The following is a 25,627-nucleotide window of genomic DNA, read 5'->3' as shown; positions in this document are numbered from 1 at the left end:
AAGGGACTCAGGCACACATACACACGTGTCCACTCTCCCAGAGCTCCCCTCCCATGCAGGTGGCCGCGTGATGTGGGGCAGAGCTGCCTGGGCTCTACAGTCAGTCCTGGTGGTTCTCCATTTCGCACACGGCATTCTGCTCATCCACTCGGCGTCAGTGGCCGTGTGGGCTGCTCCCCCATCCTGGCTATTGTGGATCATCCTGCTGTGGACACGGGCGAGGCCCAGCTTTCAGTTCTGATGCGGAATGGCTGGATCACACAGCACTTCTGTGTCTGGTATTTTTTTTGAGGACCCTCCACACTGTTTTCCGCAACAGCCGTGCCGCTCTGCGAGTCGGTCCCGAGTCATCTTGAGGCATCTCTGATGCCCTTCGAAGGCTTCCGAGCCTTTGCAGATGGGCAGAAAGACGGCCCCGGGCCTTCTGCGGGCTCCCAGTTTTCAGCCCAGTAGTGGCTGCAGGGGCCGGCGGCATACATATCGTCCGCCTCCCACCGTCTATAATTCCTTCATTTGCCCATTTGTTCACACACGCATCCCCTCCCAGTATTTACTGAGTGTCTACAGTCTACTAGGCACGGGGAGTAAAATGATGAGAGGGGAAAAAAAGACCCAGTTTCCACTTTCATGGAGCTCAGAATACACTAATTCAGTCCCTCCCAAGGGGCCACTCTGCGTCTGGCACTTTGCTGAGGGTCAGAGGATTTGGTGGTGAGCAAACCACACCATGTCTCAAGGTGACTCAAGTGTGTATTGTGGGTTAGACGTTAATTACGCAAACCACGCAAGGAGATGAAATCAGCCGACCCTAAAGGAAATCAGTTCTGAATATTCATTGGAAGGACTGATGCTGACGCTGAGGCGCCAATACTTTGGCCACCTGATGCGAAGAGCCGACTCACTGGAAAAGACCCTGATGCTGGGAAAGACCAAGGGCAGGAGGAGAAGGGGACGACAGAGGATGAGATGGTTGGATGGCATCACTGACTCAATGGAGACAAACCTGAGTTTGAAAAAACTCAAGGAGGAAGTGAAGGACAGGGGAGCCTGGTGTACTGCAGTCCATGGGGTCAAAAAGAGCCCAACAGGACTTAGTGACTAAACAGCCACCTTCAGCAGCTAAGGCTCTCACTCCTGATGCAGGGGGCGGGGCTGGATCCCTGGTCAGGGAACGAGATCTCTGATGCCACGGCTGAGAGTTCACGTGCCACGCCTCATGCCACAGCTAAGGCCTGGCCAGCCAAAAATAATAAATAATTTAAAAGAACACAGTGTTGTACATAATAGTCCTATCTGATACTTCGGTCACCTGACGCTAAGAGCCGACTCATTAGAAAATAGCCTGATGCTGGGACAGACTGAGGGCAGGAGAAGGGGACGACAGAGGGTGAGATGGTTGGATGGCATCACCACCTCGATGGACATGAGTTTGAGCACGCTCGCAGACACGGTGAAAGGCAGGGAGGCCCGGCATGCTGCAGTCCATGGGGTCGCAAAGACTGAGCAAGTGAACACCACCGTAGCAGCAGCGAACACGGCAGCTCCTTAGCAGGATCAGACCCTGGGGAGACGGTGCCAAAGAATCACCGAACGGCAGGCCCTGGTTCCGTGGAGCTTAACTTCAGTAAGGCGGAGGCTTCAAAACAGAGAGACCAACCCGTCAGGATGCAGCTGGTTCCGAGAGATGAGACGCGCAGTTCAACCTGGCTTAGACGGAGAGTGACATCTCTCAGACCTGCCGCCTGGAAACGCCAGCAAGAGAGCAGGCTTCCTGTGGTTCTGCACTGTTGGTCACCGTTTGTTAGGATTTGTAGTAACTGTGTATCCTAATTTTCAGATGTAATGCTTTATGGCTGTTAACAATAACCAAGACATGGAAACAACCTAAGTGTCCATTCATGGCAGATGAACGGGTGAGGAAGATGTGGTTGGTTCTTCTTGTTTAGTCCCTCAGTCGTGTCCGGCTCGTTGCGACCCCAGGGACTGCAGCACGCCAGTGTCCTCTGTCCTCCACCATCTCCTGCAGTTTACTCAGATTCACGGCTGTCGAGTTGGGGATGCCATCCAGCCATCTCCTCCTCTGCCGTCCCCTTCTCCTCCTGCCCTCTATCAGTCCCAGCATCAGGGTCTCTCCCAGTGGGTCAGCTCTTCGCCTCAGGTGGCCAAAGTCCTGGAGCTTCAGCTTCAGCTTCAGCTACAGTCCTTCCAGTGAATATTCATATACAGTGGAGTACTACTCAGCCACGAAAAAGAAATGAAACCATGCCATTTGCAGCAACCTGACTGGGCCCAGAGATTATCATCCTAAGTGAAGTCAGCCAGACAGAGAAAGACAAATATGTGATACCACTTAGGTGCGGAATCTAAAATACAACACAGATGAACATATCCACAAAACAGAAACAGACTCCCAGACTTGAAAGCAACTATGGCTCCCAAAGGGGGAAGTGAGGAGGGATAAATTAGGAGTCTGGGATTAGCAGCTACAAACTACTCTGTGTAAAACAGGGAAACAACCGGGGCCTCCTGTACGGCACAGGGAACTACAGTCAGTGTCCTGTAATAACCACAATGGGAAAGAATCTGGGAAAAGAATATCCAGACTGAACGTAGGACTGAATTGCTCTGTGCAGACCTAAAAGCCGCGTGACTTTGTGAGTCAACTAGACTTCAACCGAAGAAACGGCCTTCAGGTCCCACATTTGAAAGAGGAATCTCAGTGAACAGACACACCCTTTATGTTTCACTCCCTTAAAGCCACGTCATCTCTCTCCTTGCAGAGGGCTCCCCGAGGGCCGGCGTGCCGGGGTGCCGGGCTCACAGGGATGCCGAGACAGCGCGGGCAGGAAGAGCGTGATGCCTCTGACACCCAGCCCGGGAGGCCGCACAGCCCTGCTGTGATATGCGGGCTGCTCAGCTCAGCCCGCTCGTCCTGCGGGCGGACCACACAGGGGCCTGAGGGCCAAGAGGCTGGGGCCAACTTGGGGCCGGCTTCCACTCCCGGCCACCCTCTTACCCAGAGCCCAGTTTACTAAAACCAAAAAGCGCCTCCACGCTAGCCTGTGTCTCCAGCCTGCATCTTCCAGCTGAATCCTGGCCTCCTTGACACCTCCGCCGTGTGGGCAAACTGATGTACGTCCTAAGCTAACGTGTCCCCAGAAAAGACCTCAGTCTCCTGAATCTGCTTCCCACCCCCAGCCTTCTAGTCCTCTAGTCACGGCTCCAGAAAAGGGAAGTGTCAGTCGCTCAGCCATGTCCAACTCTCTGCGGCCCCACGGACTGTAGCCCGCAGGCTCCTCTGTCCATGGGATTCTCCAGGCAAGAATACTGGAGTGGGCTGCCGTGCCCTTCTCCAGGAGATCTTCCCAGCCCAGGGATCGAACCCAAGTCTCCTGCATTGCCGGTGGATTCTTTACCGTCTGAGCCACCAGGGAAGCCCGTGCGTGGCACCAGCCTCCACACAAAAACCCAAACTCAAAACAGAAAGACTCAAAATAGAAGCCATTCTTCCCTTCTCTTTTAAACATTATTTTCCACCATGGTTTATCCCAGGAGAACGGATACAGCTCCCAGCGCCACAGTAGGCCCCACTGTTTGCCCCTCCTATGTGTAATGGTTCGCACCTGCTAACCCCAACCTCCCCCTCCATCCTTCCCAAACCTGTTCCTCGGAAACCACAAGTCTGGTCTCTGTGCTTGCGAGGTGGCTTCTGCCTTGGAGATAAGTCCCTCTGTGCCGTGTCTTAGATCCCGCCTGTCAGTGATAGCCCATGGCGTTTGCTTTCTCCTGTGGACCTACTTCACTCAGCATGATCATCTCACAGTCCATCCATGTTGCTGCAGAAGACACCATTTCCTTTTCCAGTGTCTGATTAGTATTCCGCGCGTGTGTGTGCACACATGCCATCCGTTTACCCATTCATCTGTGGATGGACCCGGGCTGCTTCCACGTCTCGGTTATTGTGAACAGTGCTGTGAACACTGGGATGCGTGGAGCTCACTGCATTATGTCCAGTCCACATAGACGCCCAGTAGCGGCACTGCTGGACCCTACGGTGACTGTCTCCAGTTTTCTGAGGAACCTCCATACTGTTCTCTGCAGGGGCTGCCTGGATTGACACTCCCAGCAACAGTGTAGGAGGGCTCCCTACACTGCCCAGCAGAGACCGGAACAACGCTGTGGATCAACCACACTTCCGTGAAAACGGAGGCCACCCTCCATCCTTCCATCCTGGCCACACCACGCGCACCCGTCTCCGCCAACACAAACCCTTGAGCTCAGCTCAGCCTTCAAGCCACGACAGGGTTCTCACTGTTTGCCTCCGCCTTGGTCCGGGGGGCCTATGCCAGGGGGCCACCGTCTCCCCCTGGCATACCGTGACATCCTGAGGGCTGGGGTCTTTCCCGCTCCTCAGACAGTCTGTCCTCCCTGAAGCAAGCCCCAGGCCATCTGCAGACGCGTCCCACCATGTCAGCCCGCCCCCCAACTCAGCCTCGTTCAGCGGCCCCGCGACACAGAGGCTGAGAGGTGCCCACAGGCTCGCTGGCATCCCAGCCCCGCCTGCCTCCCACCGCAGAGCCTGTACTCCCCAGCCCCCGACCTTCCCCACTCTGCTCCCGGTCATCCCCTCAAAACTTCTTCTTCCCTCAAACTGGATTTTTGTCTTTCCTCATCATCCCAGTGACTGGTTCTTTCTCAATCTTCACATCTCAGCTCAAAGATCACATTCTCAAAGGCACAGCTGGGAGCAGGATGAGGGTGATTTAAAGAGGCAGCGAAAACCTTATCACTGGGGACTTCCTTGGCGGTCCCGTGGTTAAGACCTGTGCTTCCAATGCAGGGGACATAAGTGCAATCCCTTGTTGAGGAACTAAGATCCTGCAGGCCACGCAGCCAAAGAAAGAGTAAAAATTGAAAAACCCACCCGTGGTGGAGGGAAATAATTTTAAAAAGCTAAAGACCTCACCACCAAGATAAATATTATTTTAACAGTGTATTTTGTAAAACCAAAATGAATACCAAAAAAAAGAAGAACAAAATATCAAAAATGTAAAGTCCAGTGTGTGCTGAACCATACTGACGCTTGAGGTCAAGGGAAAGCGAGAGGCCCTCTGAATATGCTTTTATGCAATTTTTTTAATGACTAATATTTCCTGAATATTGAGAAGCAGGCAAGTTAAAACTGACAACAATATACAATATTAAGATATTGTTTAAATAGTTTAATTATACAAAAGAGGAAAAAAACCAGCATTAGTACAAGTCTGCTTTCCTGGCTTTAATGGTCAGTAAGGTTTTCTTTCACTACTATTTTGGCACCGTGCGGCATGTGGCATCTTAGCTGCTGACTAGAGATTCATAATCCTTCGGTGTATGTGTGAGTGTGTGTTGTTCTGTCCTGTACATCGCAGGGTGTCTGTTCTAGCAGCACCTTCAGGCCTCTGTCCATTAGATGCTAACAGCACTCATCCTCCTTACGGGCATCCCGATGGCTCAGCGGTGAGGAACCTGCCTGCCAATACAGGTAGACAGGAGCACGATCCCTGGGTCGGGAAGATCCCCTGGAGAAGGAAACGGCTGCCCACTCCACTCCTGCCTGGAGAATCCCTTGGACGGAGGAGCCTGGAGGGCTGTAGTCCACGGGGTCGCAACACAACTTAGCGACTTAACAACATACCTTAAGTTGTGGTAACCAAAATATTTCCAAAGGCCTCTGGGAGAAGCACCATCTCCCCCACTCCTGGTTGAAATTCACTGCTGGAGCCTCACCTCCTAGAAGGGGGTCAGCCATGACTGTCGGGGAAATGCGTAGTTTGTGAACGGCTGGATAGGTGGATGGGTGAGTGAATGAACGACCTAAGGGAACAATGCCTCGGGGGCTCACAGGAGACCCGGGATTTGAAAGTCTACCGACAGCCAAGGGTGCAGGTCAACTGCAGCAGAGGACAGGTCCAGCCTGGCTCTGAAGGCCTACTGCATAGCACAGGGAAAAACAGAGAAGGTGCGATCTGTCTGTTAGGACATGCACTGTCAGTGACTCAGCCGTGTCCGACTGCGACCTCGGGGAATGCAGCCCGCAGGCTCCCCTCTCCATGGGATTCTCCGGGCAAGAATACGGGGGTGGGCTGCCATTTCCTCCTCCAGGCGATCCTCCCTGCCCAGGATTGAACCCACGGCTCTCGCACCGGCAGATGGATTCTTTCCCACTGAGCCACCTGGGAGACCCAGAGGACATATATTAATCTCAAAAGTGCCTTCCAGTACACACGAGGTGCAGACAAGCAGTGTTTGACCGCACTCATAGGAGGTGCCTAGAACAGTCAAATTCACAGGGTCAGAAAGTACACTGGTAGGTGCCGGGGCCGGGGGTGCAGCTGGGAAGGGGGACTGGGTGCTTAATGCGGACAGAGATTCCCTTCAGGAAGCTGAAACATTCCGGAGACGACGGCGAGGGCTGCGCATCAAGGTGAAGTATTTGCTGTGCTGAAGTGCACAGTTAAATACGGTTAAAATAGTAGGTTTTATGTGATATGGCTTTTCATCACCACACACACACACACACACACGCCTGTGGGGACGTTCCTCGGGCCTGAGTCCTCCGCAGACCGGTTGGTTCTGTCGTCCACTGCTGCGGGCTGCTCTCCCTGCAGACCTCTGACACAGAGGCCTCCTGCTTGTTGCCATGGGAACGGCACGGGCAGGAGGGGCGGGAGCTGGGCGCAGAGCCTGCGCGGAGCAGGGCGCGGGGCTCCAGGGAGGGGCGCGGGGCTCCAGGGAGGAGCGTGTGGGCTCGGGAACATCTCGGCACCTTCTCGAGGTGACAGGAGGGTGCGGAGAGAACAAACCGCGCTTGCCGCCCGCACCCACTCGCTCTGCGCCTTGAGGAACGTTTCCTCCTTACAAGGCAGCCTGTGTTGGATTCTGGGGAAGACTTGCCCTCTTAGTAACTGCTCACAAATGGAGTTTTTGGGGCGAGCATTACCCAAAACACAGATATCAATGGAGAAAGGGACGAATGTCAGCTCCCCAGTAGGAGGATGAAAACAGGACAGGGTGTGACGGTTGAGGACCGGCTTGGGAGCACAGCTGAACGCTGAGTCCCTGCAGTGAACTGTGCAATGTGGGGTGGCCCTGGGATGACCACATGCCGCGCGCTGAGGCTCTTCACAGACACAGGTGCCATGGGACTGGGCTCCTTCTGCGGCCTGCAGGCACCTGCAGCATGGATTTTATGTTTCACTGAAAGCTTTTATAACTTGCAGCTTCTTACAATGTGAGGGTACAGATTCAGCTCAGTTCAGTTCAGTCGCTCAGTCGTGTCTGACTCTTTGCGACCCCATGAATCACAGCACGCCAGGCCTCCCTGTCCATCACCAACTCCCGGAGTTCACTCAAATTCACATCCATCGAGTCGGCGATGCCATCCAGCCATCTCATCCTCTGTCCTCCCCTTCTCCTCCTGCCCCCAAATCCCTCCCAGCATCAGAGTCTTTTCCAATGAGTCATCACTTGGCATGAGGTGGCCAAAGTACTGGAGTTTCAGCTTTAGCATCATTCCTTCCAAAGAATACCCAGGACTGATCTTCTTTAGAATGGACTGGTTGGCTCTCCTTGCAGTCCAGGGGACTCTCAAGAGTCTTCTCCAACACCATAGTTCAAAAGCATCAATTCTTTGGCACTCAGCTTTCTTCACAGTCCAACTCTCACATCCATACATGACCACTGGAAAAACCATAGCCTTGACTAGATGGACCTTTGTTGACAAAGTAATGTCTCTGCTTTTCACTATGCTGTCTAGGTTGGTCATAACTTTCCTTCCCAGGAGTAAGTATCTTTTAATTTCATGGCTGCAGTCTCCATCTGCAGTGATTTTGGACCTCCCCCGAAAATAAAGTCAGCCACTGTTTCCACTGTTTCCCCATCTATCTGCCACGAAGTGATGGGACCAGATGCTATGATCTTAGTTTTCTGAATGTTAAGCTTTAAGCCTACTTTTTCATTCTCTTTCACTTTTATCAAGAGGCTTTTTAGTTCTTCTTCACTTTCTGCCATAAGGGTGGTGTCATCTGCATATCTGAGGTTACTGATATTTCTCCCACAATATTGATTCCAACTTGTGCTTCCTCCAGCGCAGCATTTCTCGTGATGTACTCTGCATATAAGTTAAATAAGCAGGGTGACAATATACAGCCTTGACGTCCCCCTTTTCCTATTTGGAACCAGTCCGTTACAAATAATAAACACTGGAGAGGGTGTGGCACAAAGGGAGCCCTCCTCCATTGCTGATGGGAATGTAAGCTGGTACAGCCACTAAGGGGAAGAACACGGAGGTTCCTCAGAAAACTAAAACCGGAACCACCATGTGGTTCAGCGATCCCAGTCTTGGGCATGTATCTGGAGAAAGCTCTAATTTGAAAAGATACGTGCGGCCCAGTGTTCACCGCATCAGCCGTCACAATAGCCAAGACAGGCAAGCCGTCTAAATGTCCGCCAGCAGGACGGATGAAGAAGATACGGCCCAGATACACGTGGAATATTCCCAGCTGTAGGAAGGAAGGCATGGAAGCATGCCATTCGCACCAACACGGATGCACCGAGAGACTGTCATGCTGGGTGAAGCAAGTCAGACGGAGAAAAACAAATACCACGCGCTATCACTGATACGTGGAATGTAAAATATGGCAGAAATGAACTTATCTACAGAACAGAAACAGGCTCAGCGCCGCGAGAACGCAGTCGGGGGTGGGCACGTGGGAGGGATGGGCCGGAGTTGGGCATGAGCGGAGGCAAACTGTTACACAGAGAGGGGTGGACAAGGTCCGACGGTAGAGCGCAGGGGACTGTATTCAATATCCCGCGATAAACCGCGATGGAAAAGACCAGCAAAGAGAGAATGCCTGTACACACGTGAACCTCTGCTGTGCAGCAGAGACTGGCACCACACTGCGAAAAACCATACCTCAGTTAAAAATAAAATTAAAAAAAAAAAAAAGATGAGCCTATTTTAGACTTTAACACATCGCCAGAAAAGTTCACCAGGGTGGATGTGTCCACCACCGCAGGTAGAAAGGAGCTGGATTTCCTGGCAGTCCAAGGGACTCTCGAGAGGCTTCTCCAGCACCACAGTTCGAAAGCATGTTCTTCGTCGTGATATCAAGTCCCTTGACTACCACGTCTGCAGGAATGAATTTAACCTGTTGTGGTTTTTCCTTGCTAGCTCTGTTAACTGCAGTTTTCCGCTTTACATAGCCACACACGCTATTTAACTTCTTTTTTTAAGTTGTGACAAAGTACAGATCACACAGACTTTACCATGTGAACCAGTTTTTAGCACACGGTTCAGTGGCATTAAGTCTGTTCACACTGTTGTGTGACCATCAGCCTGTCCGTCTCTAGAACACTCTTCGTCCTGCAAAACTGAACTCTGTCCCCATTAAGCATGAACGCCCCACTCTCCCTCCCCAGCCCCTCGAAATCACCACCCTGCTTTCTGTCTTTATGAATCTGTTCTAGGTGCCCCATACAAGCAGAATCATGCAGGATTTGTCTTTTTTCCACTGGCTTATTTCACAGCATAACGTCCTCAGAAGACTAGAGAAGACTCCTGAGAATCTCTTGGACTGCAAGGAGATTAAATGAGTCCATCTTAAAGGAAATCAGTCCTGAATATTCACTGGAAGGACTGATGCTGAAGCTGAAGCTCCAATAATTTGGTCACCTGATATGAAGAGCTGACTCATTGGAAAAGACCCTGATGCTGGGACAGATTGAAGGCAGGAGGAGAAGGGACGACAGATGGTTGGATGGCATCACTGACTCAATGGACATGAGTTCGAGCAACTCTGGGAGTTGGTGGTGGACAGGGATGCCTGGCATTCTGCAGTCCATGGGGTCGCAAAGTCAGACACGACTTAGTGAGTGAACAGCAAGAACATCCTCAAGGTTGGTCCATGTTGTAGCCTGCGTCAGAGTTTCCTTGCTTTTCAAGGATGAGTCATATTCCACTGAATGGGTGGACACGCTTCATTCATCTGTTCACCCACTGAGGGACGCTCGATGGTTTTTACTTTTTGGCCACGTGAACAATGCTGCTGTAAACACGGGTGTGCGAACATCTCGTCAGGATGCTGCTTTCGACTCTTGTGGGTGTATACCCAGGGATGGAATTCTAGGATCATATGGCAATTCTTTCTTTTTTGGCCCTGCAACATTAACTCCCCTACCAGGAACTGAACCCCTGTCTCCTGCAGTGGAAGCACGGAACTCTAACCGCTAGACCACCAGGGAATTCCCCATATGGCAACTCTGGCAGTAGCGTTTTTGAAAGTCCACGTGTTGGTTGCTCAGTTGTATCCAACTCTTTGCCACACCATGGACTATAGCTCGCCAGGCTCTGCTGCCCATGGAATTCTCCGGGAAGGACACTGGAGTGGGTTACCATTCCCATTTCCAGGGGCTCTTCCTGACCCAGGGATGGAACCTGCTTCTCCTGCATTGCAGGCAGATTCCTTCCTGTTGGAGCCACACCTCCAGCCTGTTCTCCATACCAGCTGCACCATTTTACATTTCCACAACCGTGGGCAAGGGTTCCAATTTCTCTACATCCTTTCCAGGACTCGGCACGGTCCCCCATTGGTTCTGGGACCTCCATGGGTCAGAACTCCGAGGCTGCCCGAGTCCCTCAGGCGTGGCTCTCCAGTAGGCACGGGTTCAGCCAAGCTGGGCCTGAATCCACGTGCGATGGGTTAAATCTACAGCTGACGAACCTGCGGATATGGAAGGCCAGCCATATTTTCTGCTTTTGTTTTTTTTAAAGGAATCATTACCATCCTAATGGGTGTGAGGTGGCATCTCACAGTTTCTACGTGGTTATGTCCTCTTCTTTCACGCTTGCGTGCTTTCGCGACCTGCTGAAACAGCTCCTCGCCTGTCCATGACGATAAGAACGTTCGCACTGAGCCTCGTGTGGAGCTGCAAGGCAGGAGACCGCTGCTGCCCACACAGAGGAAACTCTGTTCTTCACCGCCGTCCTGGCTGCGGTTGCTCACGGAGGAAGCCGAGCCAGCATCCGACTGAAAAGACGGTTCATACGGGGGAGAAGTTTCTCCCGGAAACCCATGGCCCTTTGGACGGAGCTCTCAGAACGTCCCCATTGAGCCTGTGTGCCAGATACATCAATCTACCTCAGGATTTTCCCTGATTAATGAGCGAAAGGCCAGACCGGAGCCCCAGCTCTCCCTGTATTTGCCTTCTCACTCAGAAAGTGAACGGCCTTCTCGGAAACAGTGAAACACAGCCAGCATTCTGGGAGACACGCACCCCCCCAAACCGTAAACATCTACAAGACTAGCTGTCTGTCCTGTAGGTTACATGCCTGGAGCCGCTTACCAACCAGTTTCTCTCAAGTTTTCTGGGCTAGAAACAAAATCTTGACTCTGATATTCTGATGCTTTCACTCCCTGCGCCGAGTGACTTTATCGGGACCTTGAGGGCCTCAGGCGTTTGCAGCCCACTTCCAGAGTCCGGCGTGATGTTGAATCACAGTAAAAGACCAACAATAACTGACAATACCTGAGACACAGAAGTGGGTCTCTTGACACTTACTACGTGAGAAAGCCTTTCTGATTTGTCACCGTGCCTTCTGGGCACGTTTGTCCACGCATCTACAGAAACACGGTGAGGCGGGTCCTGTTCTTTCTCTCTCCCCTTTTCTTTCTGCTTGTCTTTCCCCTTCTCCCTCTCCTTTCTTTCTTTCTTTCTCTCTGCTCCTGCCCTCTCCTCTTTCTCTCTTCCTCCTGATTCTCTCACTGTGGGTAAGGATTCTCCTTTTTCCCCCCTCAATGCACGCCCATTAGTGGTCCAGCAGAGCATGCCTTCTGAAGCGTGAGCGCTCACGGCCAAAGATGGCAGAGGTGGCGGTGAGTTCCTGAGCCTGGGATCGGCGGCCCCTGTATTCTCCCCGGGGCTGTCCTGAGGCCAGTCTGTCTCTGACAAGTCTGGCTCCAGAACCTCACCTGGGAACCTAAAGCCTGCCTGGCTTCCCTCAGATCTGCCCACTATCTCCCCCACATCTCTCTGAGCAGCTGGGGTCCTACCCCGTGGTTTCGGCGGCTCGCTGCCAAGAATGCTGGCTGTTAGACACAGGCCTCTCCTGGGCCTGGTGTCCCAAGTCCCCGAGGAGTCACGGCCTCCAGGACTGTGGCTCATCCAGGCCTTGGCCTCCGCGTGAAGAAGCCAAAGACGCCGTCTCTTTGGGAGGGTGCAGCCTCGCACCGCAAGGCACAGTGGGGTGGCTCAGGGTGGTCTGGATTCCAAGTCTCCCACTTGCACCCTTGTGCAGTGAACGGCCCGCCCAACCATACACTGCAGCCCTGTGACCACTCTAGCCTTTAGCCAGACAAGGGAGAGCTTCCCACTTCGGCTGCAAACGCCAAGCTAACGAGCGCGGAGCGCTTCCTGGGTGAGGCATAGACCCACGTGTGGAGTGTGTCGAGAGGGCCTGTCAGTGCCACTGATCGTACACGCCTGCTGACGCCGATAAAGGTGTCATCTCTACCGGCACCTGTTCACTCCCTCAGCCAGTCGTGTCCGACTCTTTGCGACCCCTTGACTGACCCCAGAGCAGGCCAGGCTCCTCTGTCCACGGGATTCTGCAGGCAGGAATACTGGAGCAGGTTGCCGTGCCCTCCTCCAGGGGACCGTCCCAGCCCAGGGATGGAGCCCAGGTCTCCCGCACCAGCAGGCGGATTCCCCACCACTGAGGCACCAGGGAAGCCGACAGTAACACTTGCAGTGGCCAATTAATAAAGTCCACAGGGCTGCCCATGCCCTCACGGGCCCTCCTGATCAGCGGAGGAAACGCAGGCTCTGGCGACGACAGAGGAAAGGCGTGATGGATGAGGATGAGGCCAGCCTGGGTCCACGTCCCCACATCCGACCAGATGCCAGAGGACCTCCTGTCTTCCTCCGTGAGCCTCGGGGGCCTCATCTGTGAACCGGCGGGGTGCGGGGGAGAGCTCCCCTCAGCTTTCAGGGTTGTCATGAGGGCTGAAGGGCAGGCACACAGCAGGCGCCTAGCGGGGTGCAGTCAGCCAGTGGGGGTGGGCACCCCATCCTCTCGGGGCTTCCCTGGCGGCTCAGGCAGTAAAGAATCCGCCTGCAACGCAGGAGAGCCAGGTTCAGTCCCTGGGTGGGGAAGATCCTCTGGAGGAGGAAATGGCAACCCACTCCAGTATTCTTGTCTGGAGAAGCCCGTGGATGGAGGAGCCTGACGGGCTACAGTCCACAGGGTCATAAACAGTCGAACTCGACTGAACAAGTCACCAACAATAGTTGATGGGCAATGCTGGTTTAGTTTCAGACGTCCAGCAAAGGGACTCAGTTATATATACACATGCGTCCGTTCTTATTTAGATTCTGTTCCCGTGCGGCCGTTACAGGGTACTGAGTAGAGTTCCCTGCGCTATGCAGCAGGTCCTTATCGCTCGTCTGTTTTACATACAGCCGTGCGCCTATGTCAAGCCCAGGGAAGAGCTCTTTGTGTCTCTGTTTCATCCGCCCACCTCGTCCATGCGTACCCGGCACCCAGCGCGCTCTTGGAGGCTGCTTGCTGAGTGAATCAATGCGCCCGTCGTGATAGAAACCTCAGACGTGAGGGTCTTGGGCACACACCCGTGTTTCCCTAACACTGCATCTCTGGCTGCAGGGAGAGCGGCGGCCCCAGCGGGCTTCGATCATATGCTGAATGAACCCGATCACTGGGCGTTGAAAGGCGGGGAACAATGACCCCGGCTCTGGCAGGAGGCCTGCGAGTTCTCCAAGGCCTGCGGGGACCCGGGCAGCCCGCTTCCCTTTTCTTCTGCAGTGACCCCTGTCTAATGCCGCGTCGGAATGTGCACAAAGGCCGGCCTGACCCGGTGACGGAGCCGGAGCGGAGGGGTGGCAGGTGTGGACCCGCCCGGCCCCGGCCCGCCGCCCCCTTGCCCGGACCCCGGCTTCGCGCTTTGTCATGGTGTTCCCGCAAGAGCCTGCGCCTGATGCCTGCAAGGCCTGCCGTTGCCATGGCAACCGCTGCCTGATCAGCCAGCGGAGACGAGGGCAAGGGGGGCCCGCTGCGGGCTGGAGATTTCAGTTCTGAAGTCAGACGACATCGGGGTCCACAAGCCTGGCTATCACGAGGCAGGTGCTTCTTCCTCCTTCCTAAACTTCTTACTTTGTATTGGTCGTTAGAGCCGATTAACAATGCCGCAGGTGGACAGCGAAGGCACTCGGCCCTACATACACACGTGTCCATTCTCCCCCAAACTCCGCTCCCATTCAGGCTCCTACATAGCACCAGCAGAGTCCCCTGCGCTCACAGGAGGGCCTTGCTGGTACTCCATTTTGAATGCAGCAGTGGGTGCATGTCCATCCACACCCCTCATCAACCAAAAGTTCATTCTCTCTAGGTCTGTGAGTCTCTGCTCTGTAAGTAAATAGTTTATAATGCTGTGTCACTTTTGAGGTATACAGCAAAGTGACTCAGTTATACACACACACATATGCATTCACAGAATCAGTTTATAGACCCATATATTTTTTGAAGACCACAATATCGTTATTACATCTTCAGAGCTGGAAAAGGTATATGTGGGGGCAAGTGAGCTTCTAAACACCAAGCTCCAGAGTTAGGTACACTGACTGCCCTCATTGTGCTTGCAGGGGGCTCAGTGGGAAGGAATATATATGCCTGCCAGTACAGGAGACCCGGGTGCCAGCCCTGGCTCGCGAAGATCCCCCTGGAGAAGGGACTGGCAACCCGTCCAGCGTTCTTGCCTGGAGAGTCCCGTGGACAGAGGGGCCTGGTGGGCCGCAGTCCATGGGGTGCCAGAGAATTGGACACGGCTGAATGAGTGCACGCACACACACACACATCACACACATCACACACATGCACACGCACACACATCACACACATACATCACACACATGCACACGCACACACATCACACACATACATCACACACATGCACACGCACACACATCACACACATCACACACCACACACACATCACACACATCACACACATGCACACGCACACACATCACACACACACACATCCATCACACACATGCACACACACACATCACACACACATCACACACCACACACACATCACAATCACACACATATACACCACACACAGAATCACACATCACACACATACACATCCATCACACACATGCACACACACACATCACAATCACACACATGCGCACACACACATCACACACACGCACACACACATCACACACATACACATCCATCACACACATGCACACACACATCACAATCACACACATGCACACACACATCACACACATACACATCACACACATCACACACATACATCACAATCACACACACACACACCACACACACATCACACACACATCACACACACATCACACACATACACACATCACTCACACACACACATCACACACACACATCACACACACATCACACACCACACACACATCACACACACACATCACACACACACATCACACACACATCACATACACACACATCACACACACCACACACATCACACACACATCACACACATACACACATCACACACACACACCACACACATCACATCACACACACACGCGCACACACACACACACACACACTCATCACAGGAGGAGCTGCACACAGCCACCCTTTTTTCGACTCTTTTCCCGCACAGGCCGTTACAGAGCACTGAGAAGAGTCCCCGTGCCCTGCAGTGGCCCTCGCTAGCTGCCCATTTCACACCGCATGTGATACGCGGTGCTCACGAGTCTAAGGTAGACGGTGCTTCGTGCAGTATATGGAGCGGGCAGATAATGAGGGGTGCCACGCCTGTGTGTGCCACACTCCTTCAAGTGTCTTCCGGCCATGGGGGGCTCCGCCCTCCTCCCCAAGGCTGGAAGCAGGAAGATCCACCCCTCGCGGCCCTGTGTTTCGAGCACGATCGCACACGAGCGGCCCACCTTCCGAGGGGAACCTGTCCCCAGATTCCAAACGATGCCAGAGAACAGAGAGGAGAGAAAACATTTCAGGAGGATGTGAGGGCAGCACCTTGGAGAACTTGGAGCAGAGAGGGAGAGACACGGGGTGGGAGGAGGTTTACTAATCATCCAGCCACTTGGGCACATTTCCTCATCCTTGCTTTTCTTTTTTTAAAAAATTATTTATTTTTAATTTTAAAGGAAACCAGCCCTGAATATTCATTGCAAGGACTGATGCTGAAGCTGAAGCTCCAGTAAAACAGCTGGCTCTCTGGAAAAGCCCCGGATGCTGGGAAAGACTGAAGGCAGGAGGAGAAGGGGATGACAGAGGATGAGATGGCTGGATGGCATCACCAACTCGAAGGACATGAGTTTGGGTAAACTCCAGGAGTTGGCGGTGGACGGGGAGGCCTGGCGTGCTGAGGTCCATGGGGTCGCAAAGAGTCGGACACGACTTAGTGACTGACCAGCAGCAGCTTTTAACTGGACGACAATCGCTCTATAATGTCGCGCTGGTCTCTAACCAGCCCCAGGTGCACATGGGGCCGCTGCCTCCGAGCCTCCCTGCGCCTCCCAGCCCGCCCCACCCCCAGGTCATGAGAGAGCCGTAGAGCAGCTCCCCCAGCATCCACGTCACGCGTGCTGGTGTATGTGTGCCAGTGCTCCCTCTTGCTGCTTTCTCAGCATGTCTTTATTCATTTGGCTGAGCTGGGTCTTCGCTGTGGCCCTTGAACTCCTACCTGCAGCGAGTGGGACCTAGGCCCCTGACCAGGGATGGACCCCAGGCGCCCTGCACTGGGAACACCGCAGCCTTAGTTACCCCACCGCCAGGGAGGCCCCTCACTCTTGCTTTTCAGCGGCTCATCACACTCCACGGACCTAAGACATCAGTTAATCTGCCTCTTCTCCCACGGGTGGACCTTTAAGGGGTGTGTGTGTGTGTGTTTTCCCCTTGCTACGACAAGCAACCCTGGGTGTCTCCAGCGCCTGTGACAGCATCCGGTACGTGGATTCTGCTCAACAAACATTTGTCAGATGGGTGAGGGTCACAGTGAACCAGTCTCCTTCCACACGGTGAGAGTCTGTGCTGGGCACAGACCTCAAGGTGGATTTTCTCAGTGGTCGAGGAATGCCCATCACCAGCTCCTCTAGACACTGTCCAGCTGCTCTGCAAGTTGGCCTTATGCGTGCTGAGCGGCTCAGTCGTGTCCGACTCTTTGTGACCCCACGGACTGTAGCCCCCAGGCTCCTCTGTCCATGGGACTCTCCAGGCAAGAATACTGCAGTGGGTTGCCATGCCCTCCTCCAGGGGATCTTCCTGGCCCAGGGATGAAACCTGGGTCTCTAAAGTCTCCCGCTCTGCCAGGCAGGTTCTTTACCACCAGCGCCACCTGGGAAGCCCGAGTGACGTGTATGCAGGAGTTTAATCCAGTTCTTGTCTATGTAACACGGAATCATACCATCGAACCGCCTTCAGAGCACAGTTTCCTCATCACGCAAGCATTTATGTCTTTGGGCTCTAAGATCCGGCCGAGACAGCACTTTCCAGGCCCCACACAGACGAGGACTGTCGCGCTGGTCCTTCCCCAGCACCTCTGCCCAAGCACCCTGTGGTGCGTGCACCTCTGTGAGCGGCTGCAGGGGGCAGATTTCCAGGGGTGCGTTTGCAGGGTCAAAGAGCAGGCGCATATAAATCTGGATGCCTTCTGCCCAAAGAACCTGCCAGGAAGGTTGTAACAAATTGCATCCTCCCACTAGCCTGTGAAGGCATCAGCTTTTTCTTTTTCACACAATCACCAACTCTCTTTGTCTATATTCCCATTTTTGTCCACTTGACAACTGGAAAAATGACTTGCCAGTTTGGTTTTCATGTCTTCTTTTTTTTTTTTTTTTTTGGTGTACAAAGAGATTGGAATGTTATTTTGTAATTTTTTTAACATTTCGATTTTTTCCTATGAAGACTTTCTGTCCATTGTGAAATACTATACTTTAAAGTTTCTTTTCACCCATATATATATATATATATATATATATATATATATATATTAGCAATGCTTCATTTTTAAAAAATTTTTGGCTGTCTTGTGCAGCTTGTGGGGTCTTAGTTCCCTGACCAGGGAAGGGACCCGGGCCCCTGGCTACGAGCGTGTGGTGTTCTAACCACTGGGCCACCAGGGAATCCCTTCTCCCATGTTCTTAATTCATTTCTTTTTAAAACAAATGGACATATAAAGCGTATCGTTTCTTTGGTTCCCATTGGGTTGCCAGTGGCCTTACGCGCTGGGTGACTTTATTTTGTCTGACGTTGCTTTTGATCTCTTCTTGGCCTACAATCTCAGCTCTCTGGGGGCCAGGCTGGTTTACCTTTTCCTCTCTGTAGCTGTAAACTCGGCTGTAAACTCGGTGAGCGGTGCCCACCGAGCCCCTTCTCCACGCAAATTATACAAAAACTCACCCAGGCTTTCTGATGGGGAGCAGAACACTGAAAACCTTCAGCTCTCTCTCCGCCCAAATGCTGCCCTCTCTCCTCCTACTCAGATTCTTTTTAATTTATTTTGTTTGATGAAAGCACTCGCTGTTAAAAACAGATGCGGGTTTTTTTTTTTCCCTATTGGAGTCGAGTTGTGTGACAAGGCTGTTAGTTTCTACCGTGCAGCGAAGTGAATCAGCCCCGTGTACAGATACACACCCCCTGCTTTGGACTCGCTCCCCACTTGGGTCTTCGCAGAGCAGAGCTGCCCGAGCTGCTCAGTAGGCTCCGTTAGGTGCCTGTTGCGCGCACGCGTCGGCACTGCGCATGCGCCAATCCCAGTCTCCCAGTGCACCCCACCCCCTCTTCCCCTCTCGGTGTCCATACATTTGCTCTCTACGTCTGGGTCTCAGGCAAATTCCAGGGTATTCAGCATCCCACTAACTGCCTGTCCCTTCAGGAAGATACACAGAATGCTTTCTGCACGCGTCCCTGCGTGCTCAGTCGTGTCTGACACCCCACGGACTGCACCCCAGCAGGCAGGAACAGTGGAGTGGGCTGCCATGCCCTTCTCCAAGGGGCCTTCCCGACCCAGGGACCGAACCCTCACCTCCTAATGTCTTACGTCTCCTGCATTACAGGTGGATTCTCTACCGCTTGAACCACAGCGAGAGCCCCAGACTTCATGCTAGTCCATGATGGCAAGTGAGTAAAGGCACAGAAGCCTAATTTTGAGCCAAACAGACTCCACTCCCTTGTCCACTCCTTGTCTTTCTGAAAGTGTTCGAAGGTCCCACCGGGCATTCTGGGCAGGGATCTGACGTTCACTCTTTACGACATGTTCTCTGCGCCTTGCGTGACCCTTGGCACGCAGTGCGCAGTGGTCCGTCCTTAACCTTTTGCTAAATGAATCTGAAACATTCCTGTTTGAAGGAACAAATGTCCCCAACAGCTTGGCTCTCGGACCGAAGAGCGTGCCTTTCCCAGTGTTTGTTTTTCTCTCGTACCACCGGCTCTGGGCACAGTGGATCCATGTTTGCCGAATAAATGAATAGACAAGTGAGCACAGAAGAGACCATAGTGGGTGTCACTGGTGCTCAGAAGACGCGTGACTCCGTGCAGGTCCAGGCAGACGAATTCACGGCCTTCTGCCAAGCTCCTGTTTGAGTGTGTTTTAAGGGACAGGACAGTGGCTGTTGCAGGAGGCCTGGGGGCTGGGTTGTCCCCTTTCCCCACACTCCCACCCAACCTCGTGCTGCCCCTGCCCTTGAGGAGTAATTACCTGGTGGAGAAGGAGGCAGGCTCCAGCTGTTGCCATGGAAACCGCAGCCAGGAGCAGGGGAGGGAGGGGGTCGGGGCCTGCACCAGTGAGGCTGGAATTTTCCAGGCTCTGACGTCAGCTGTGTGTGGTGATGGGGATGCTGGGGGGGTTCAGGATGCCAGGCAGCATACCTCAGGTGCATAATAAACATCCACCCACAGGAGCGAAAGTTTCTCTCCTCCCTGCAGGGCACAGACCTGCGCGTCTTCTTGTTCTCGGGGCGCTGACTCACGGGAGCCGCACGTGCTAACTGGGAGCTGCGACCCCCACGGATGGAAGGGCCTGGGGCCTCTGTGGGTCCCACTCGGAGGCTGGAGGCCCAGCAGGCAGCCTGCTCTCATGTGTCTCTATGGAGGGGGCTTCCCAGGTGGCTAAGCGGGAAAGCACCCCCCTGCCACTGCAGCAGACGTGAGCTCAATCCCTGGGTCGGGAAGATCCCGTGGAGGAGGAACCTGCAACCCACTCCAGTATTCTGGCTGGAGAGTCTCATGGGCAGAGAAGCCCGGCGGGCTGCAGTCCACGGGTCACGACGAGTCGGACACGGCACACACACATCTATATGGATATGGATACACTCGTTTCTAAATCGGCTACACTGTATTCCTCCAAAGGAATGAAGCACGATCTGTTCCTATTGGTAGACATAATTCCACTACAAGGAGTATGCACAGCCCCCATCGCAGGGCGGGGCCTGGCACACAGAGGGCCCTGAACAGATTCAGCAGTAGGCACCCTTGCACCTCCTCCCATCCCTGGGGTGTTTATCCACAAGCAGAAGGGCTGGGCTATAGAGCAGCTTCCTCACCCTCAACACAGCTGACATTTTGGGCCAGTTACTCTTGGCTCAGTGGGTCAAGAACCTGCTTGCCCATGCAGGAGACACAGGAGACCCCAGTTTCATCCTTGGGTCAGGAAGATCCCCTGGAGGAGGGCATGGCAACCCACTCCAGTATCCTTGCCTGGAGAATCCCACGGACACAGGAGCCTGGTGGGCTACAGTCCCTGGGGTCACAGAGAGTTGGACACGACTGAGAGACTTTTGGGGGGTGGGGGTGGCTGTCCTGTGCATTGTGGGATATCCAGTAGCATCCCTGGTCTCTAGTCACTAGCTACCACAGCATCCGGCCCCACACCCCAGCTGTGACGATCGAGAGCGTCTCTGAGCCTTGCAGAATGTCCCCACAGGTGGAAGAGGCAAGGCGCACCCCCCACCTCACCCGGTCAAGAGCCACTGGCTACAGAGAATCCGCCTCTCCAGCCTTTCCAGACAGATCCCTGTCAGCCTCCTGCACTTCCTCCTGTCTGCTCTCCCCCTCACTGGAACTCTCTGGCACAAGGGGCCTGCCTGGGTTTGTTCTGCTGGAGTAGACCCTGCAGATGGATACTTTTTCGGTTCAGTGAAGACCCAGTTCCCAGAGCAGACAGCTCCTGGTTCTCCTGGTTGCCGAGGATGAATTTGGGGCTCAACGTGAGTCGAAAAGAGGGTTCAGGCGGTTAACGGTTAGCTGTTGTACAGGGTGTGGACAGGACGCAGGGCGAGGAGGAGCCTCTGGGGCAGCTGGAAAACAGCAAACGAGTCTACACCTTTATAGACGGGGAGGCCTGACCCCGAGACAGGTCACACCAAGATGGGCCTGCACGGACGAGCACTGTCAGGCAGGATGAAACCCGAGTTTGTCCACACTTCAGGAGGACGAGAGGCAGTGCCCACGGGGAGGAAGTCAGCCCAGAGAGAAGCAGACTGGGAGCCCAGTGGGCGACACGGCCTCCCCTCCGAGTCCGAGCAGCTGTCGGGGAAGCAGTGGGCCCAGGGAGGGCTCTGCCGCTCAGACACGTGCCCGGCGCCTCTGGCATCACCAGCGCGCTGACTGGGCACCCTGCTCTGCCAGGGCTGGCGGGTTCCCTGGGATCGCTGCCAAGACCGAGAACCCTGCCAACTAGGCAGGCCAAGCGCTTTTCCTTTATTCTAGTGCTTGTTTATTTATTTACTTTGGCCGTGCTGCGCCACTTGTGGAATCCTGTTGACCGACCAGGGATGGAGCCCAAGTGGAATCTCAGGGTCCTAACCCCTGGGCCGCCGGGGAAGTCCTTCGTTATCTTTGCCACGGCAGTCATCTGCTGGTGTGCTGGCCCAGCTATTCTGGAATAAGAATAGCATCTGTGTGTTCAGACACTGGGTGACTGCTGAGCCGGGCAGGACGCAGGAGCGCCCAGGAGGCTCCTGGCTGGAACTGTACTTTACAAACATCGGCCTAAGCTCAGAAGCTCCCACCCTCTGGGCACCTGATGCAAAGAGCCGACTCACTGGAAAAGCCCCTGATGCTGGGAAAGACTGAGGGCAGGAGAAGTGGGCAGCAGAGGATGAGATGGCTGGATGGCGTCACCGACTCCATGGACATGAGTCTGAGTAAACTCCGGGAGATGCTGATGGACGGGGAGGCCTGGTGTGCTGCAGTCCAAGGGGACGCAAAGAGTCAGATGCAACTGAGCGATTGAGCAGCACCAAAGACAAAGCTAGACAGGGCTTCCCTGCGGGCTCGGTGGTAGAGAACCCGCCTGCCAGCGCAGGTGACTCGGGCTCCACCCCTGGGTCGGGAAGATCCCCTGGAGAAGGAACTGGCAACCCGCTCCAGTGTTCCTGCCTGGGAAACCCCAGGGACCGGCAGCCTGGTGGGCCACAGTGCGTGTGGTCGCAGTCGGGTTTGAGTGAGTGGCCAGGAGGAGGGGTGGGACGGGGAGAGCGGTGAGGGCGGGGCTCCCGTCCACTCGGGAGGTGCGGGCGCTGCTGAGGGTGGGCAGGAGCGGCCGTCTCGGGTGCAGGCTCGTCCTCTCCTGCTGACGGCCCCTGGCCCTCTGTTCACTGCACGTCTACTCTCCTCTCCCAGGCGGGACGGTCGACCGCAGACACCTCCTCCACCCCCGTCTGTCTCTCACCCCAGCCTGAGGCCTCGGAGGCGGCCTTCCCTGACTCGGGGCCTGTCGATGGCGGTCTCGCGGCCTCTGCTCCAGAACGCTCCAGGCTTCCCTGCTGACTGACCATCTCTCTCAGCTCCGGCAATGACCTCTCCGTGGCCCTGCCTCCTTCCCCAGCTAAAATTGGCCCTCACGCCCTTCGAGTCATACTCCTGGCGCTTTTAAGTGACTCCCCTCCCCACACCGAGGCCCACAGCACTCGGGAGCAGCAGCATCTTCCTGGAGGAGGGGCCCGCGGGCTGGGTTGGCAGGATCTCTCTGGCCGGCTAGTGAAAAGCGTTCTAGGGGCTTCCCTGGTCGTCCAGCGGCTAAGACGCTGCACTCCCAAAGCACGGGGCCAGGTTCACCCCTGGTCAGGGAAAGAAATCCCACAGGCTGCAACTAAGAGCTGGTGCCACCAAATAAATGCATTAAATATATATATATATATATATATATATATATATATACTTAAAAGCATTCTAAACCTCAGTCACTATGGAGAACAGTGTGGAGGTGCCTTAAATAACTAAACACAGAACTATCATATGGTCCAGCAATTCCCTTCCTGGGCCTATTCCTGAGAGAAACCCATCATGCCAGAAGACACACGGACCCCAGGACTCACTGCAGCACTATTTACTAGTGCAACCACCAGGACGTGGAAGCAGCCTAAATGTCCATCAACAGAGGAATGGGTAAAGACGATATGGCATAGATATATGATGGAATACGCCCCAGCCATAAAAAGGAAAGGAACTGGGTCATTTGCAGAGATGTGGATGAACCTAGAGTGTCATACACAGTGAAGTCAGTCAGAAAGAAGAAAAATTACCACATATTAACACATAAATGTGGACTCTAGAAAAATATGGTACAGATGATCTTGTTTGCAAAGCAGAAACAGAGAGAGAGACCAAGAGAGGAGATGTACGGGCACCGAGACGGGAGGTGGGGAGAGGGAGGAAGCGGGGGGTTGGAACTGACGCTGCGGTACTGTGGACAATACAGGGGCTGATGAGAACGGACTGCGGAGGACAGGAAGCTCTGCTCAGTGCTCTGGGGTGGCCTGAACGGGAGGGAAGTCCAAGGCAGAGGGCAGGCGTGTGGAGGCCCAGGCATACGTACGGCTGACTCACTGCTGCAGAGCAGCAGCAAGCGCAACCTTGCCAAGCAGCTGCACACCGATGAGATTCATTCAGAGAGACCCCCAAGCTGCCAGGTGCGGCTGTGCCCACAGACACTCGTGAGTGTGGAGGCGTGCAGACGAGTGTGGCTGGCACGCTCGCTGTGTCAGGGCAGAGACCAGCAGATGCACAGGCGTCACGTTGCCTGGGCGTGCTCGGGACGCCTTGCACAACCCAGGTGGCGAGTGCTCATTGAACATTAACTGTGCGCCGGATCTGTGACAGCCCTTCAGGATAAGATACTCAAACACCCAGACGTGCACTGCAGGGTCATCAGCCTGCCCTACAAATTGAGAACAACTTGGTAAACACGGGGCTTCAGCCTGTTATCTCCAGAAGCGCTGGTTGATGTGTAACCGCTGTTTGCACACAGGGGTGCTGTTAATTTTGCTCAGTGCAGCTAATGGCGTTGTGTTTATACAAAAGACTGCTCCTGCTAACGGAGGGCGATGGTGACCCGTCCGGGGGTAAAGGGCCCGGAGGTCTGAAATCTACTTGCAAATGGGTCAGCCTCTCCACCCACAAAGGAGAGATAAACAGACAGGTCGATGGACATCACAAGGGAAGCGGTTACTGAACCCATGGTAGATGTGTTACTCTTCAGGGCAGGGGTCTTTCCTTTTCTCCATGGTTAAAACCTTGGCATGGTTACAAGGGAAGTGATCATAAAAGAAAAATATAAGCATGCTTTAGAAGTATCACCTAAAATGTGCTTCTTCTGGGAATGAAATTCTGTCCCTCTTTATACAGAGGAGAAAAAAATGTATGTCACATATATGTTTCTACATTTGTTATGTGTAAGGTATACGTGTTTATATAGAAATATATGTGTATAAGATATGTATGTTTGGGTCTCCCTGCTGGCTCAGTTGGTAAAGAATCCACCTGAAGTGCAGGAGACCCAGGTTTGACCTCTGTGTCGGGAAGATCCCCTGGAGAAGGAAATGGCAACCCACTCCAGTGTTCTTGCCTGGAGAATTCCAGGCACAGAGGAGCCTGGTGGGCTGCAGTCCACGGGGTCGCAAAGAGTGGGACACGACTGAGCTACTAAATTACCAAGATATCTATGTTTACAGAGATAGAAATCTAGGAATTCCCTGGTAGCCCACTGCTATAGACCCTGTGCTTCCGATGCAGAGGCCCTGGTCGCCAGTCCCCACGCCTCATGACACAGTCAGAACAGAAGAACAAAACGCCCCACACGCACCAGCAGAAAGGGAAATACACACGTGTGTACGTGCATAAGTGGAAGCAGTGACAGATGCTACTTTCTTGGGCTCCAAAATTACTGTGGACTGTGGCTGCAGTCGTGAAATTAAAAGATGCTTCCCCACTGGAAGGAAAGTTATGACAAACCTAGACTGTGTACTGAAAAGCAGAGACATCGTCACTTTGCTGACGAAGGTCTGTCTAGTCAAAGCTATGGTTTTTCCAGGAGTCATGCATGGATGTGAGAGTTGGACTGTACAGGAGGCTGAACACTGAAGAATTGATGCTTTTGAACTGTGGTGTTGGAGAAGACTCTTGAGAGTCCCTTGGACTGCAAGGAGATTCATCCTAAAGGAAATCAGTCCTGAATGTTCACTGGAGGGACTGATGTTGAAGCTGAAGTGCCAATACTTTGGCCCCTGATGTGAAGAGCTGACTCTTTTGAAA

Source organism: Capra hircus, chromosome 18, assembly GCF_001704415.2.
Source record: "Capra hircus breed San Clemente chromosome 18, ASM170441v1, whole genome shotgun sequence".
NCBI lineage: Eukaryota > Metazoa > Chordata > Mammalia > Artiodactyla > Bovidae > Capra > Capra hircus.
Note: the sequence above shows the minus strand (reverse complement) of the source record.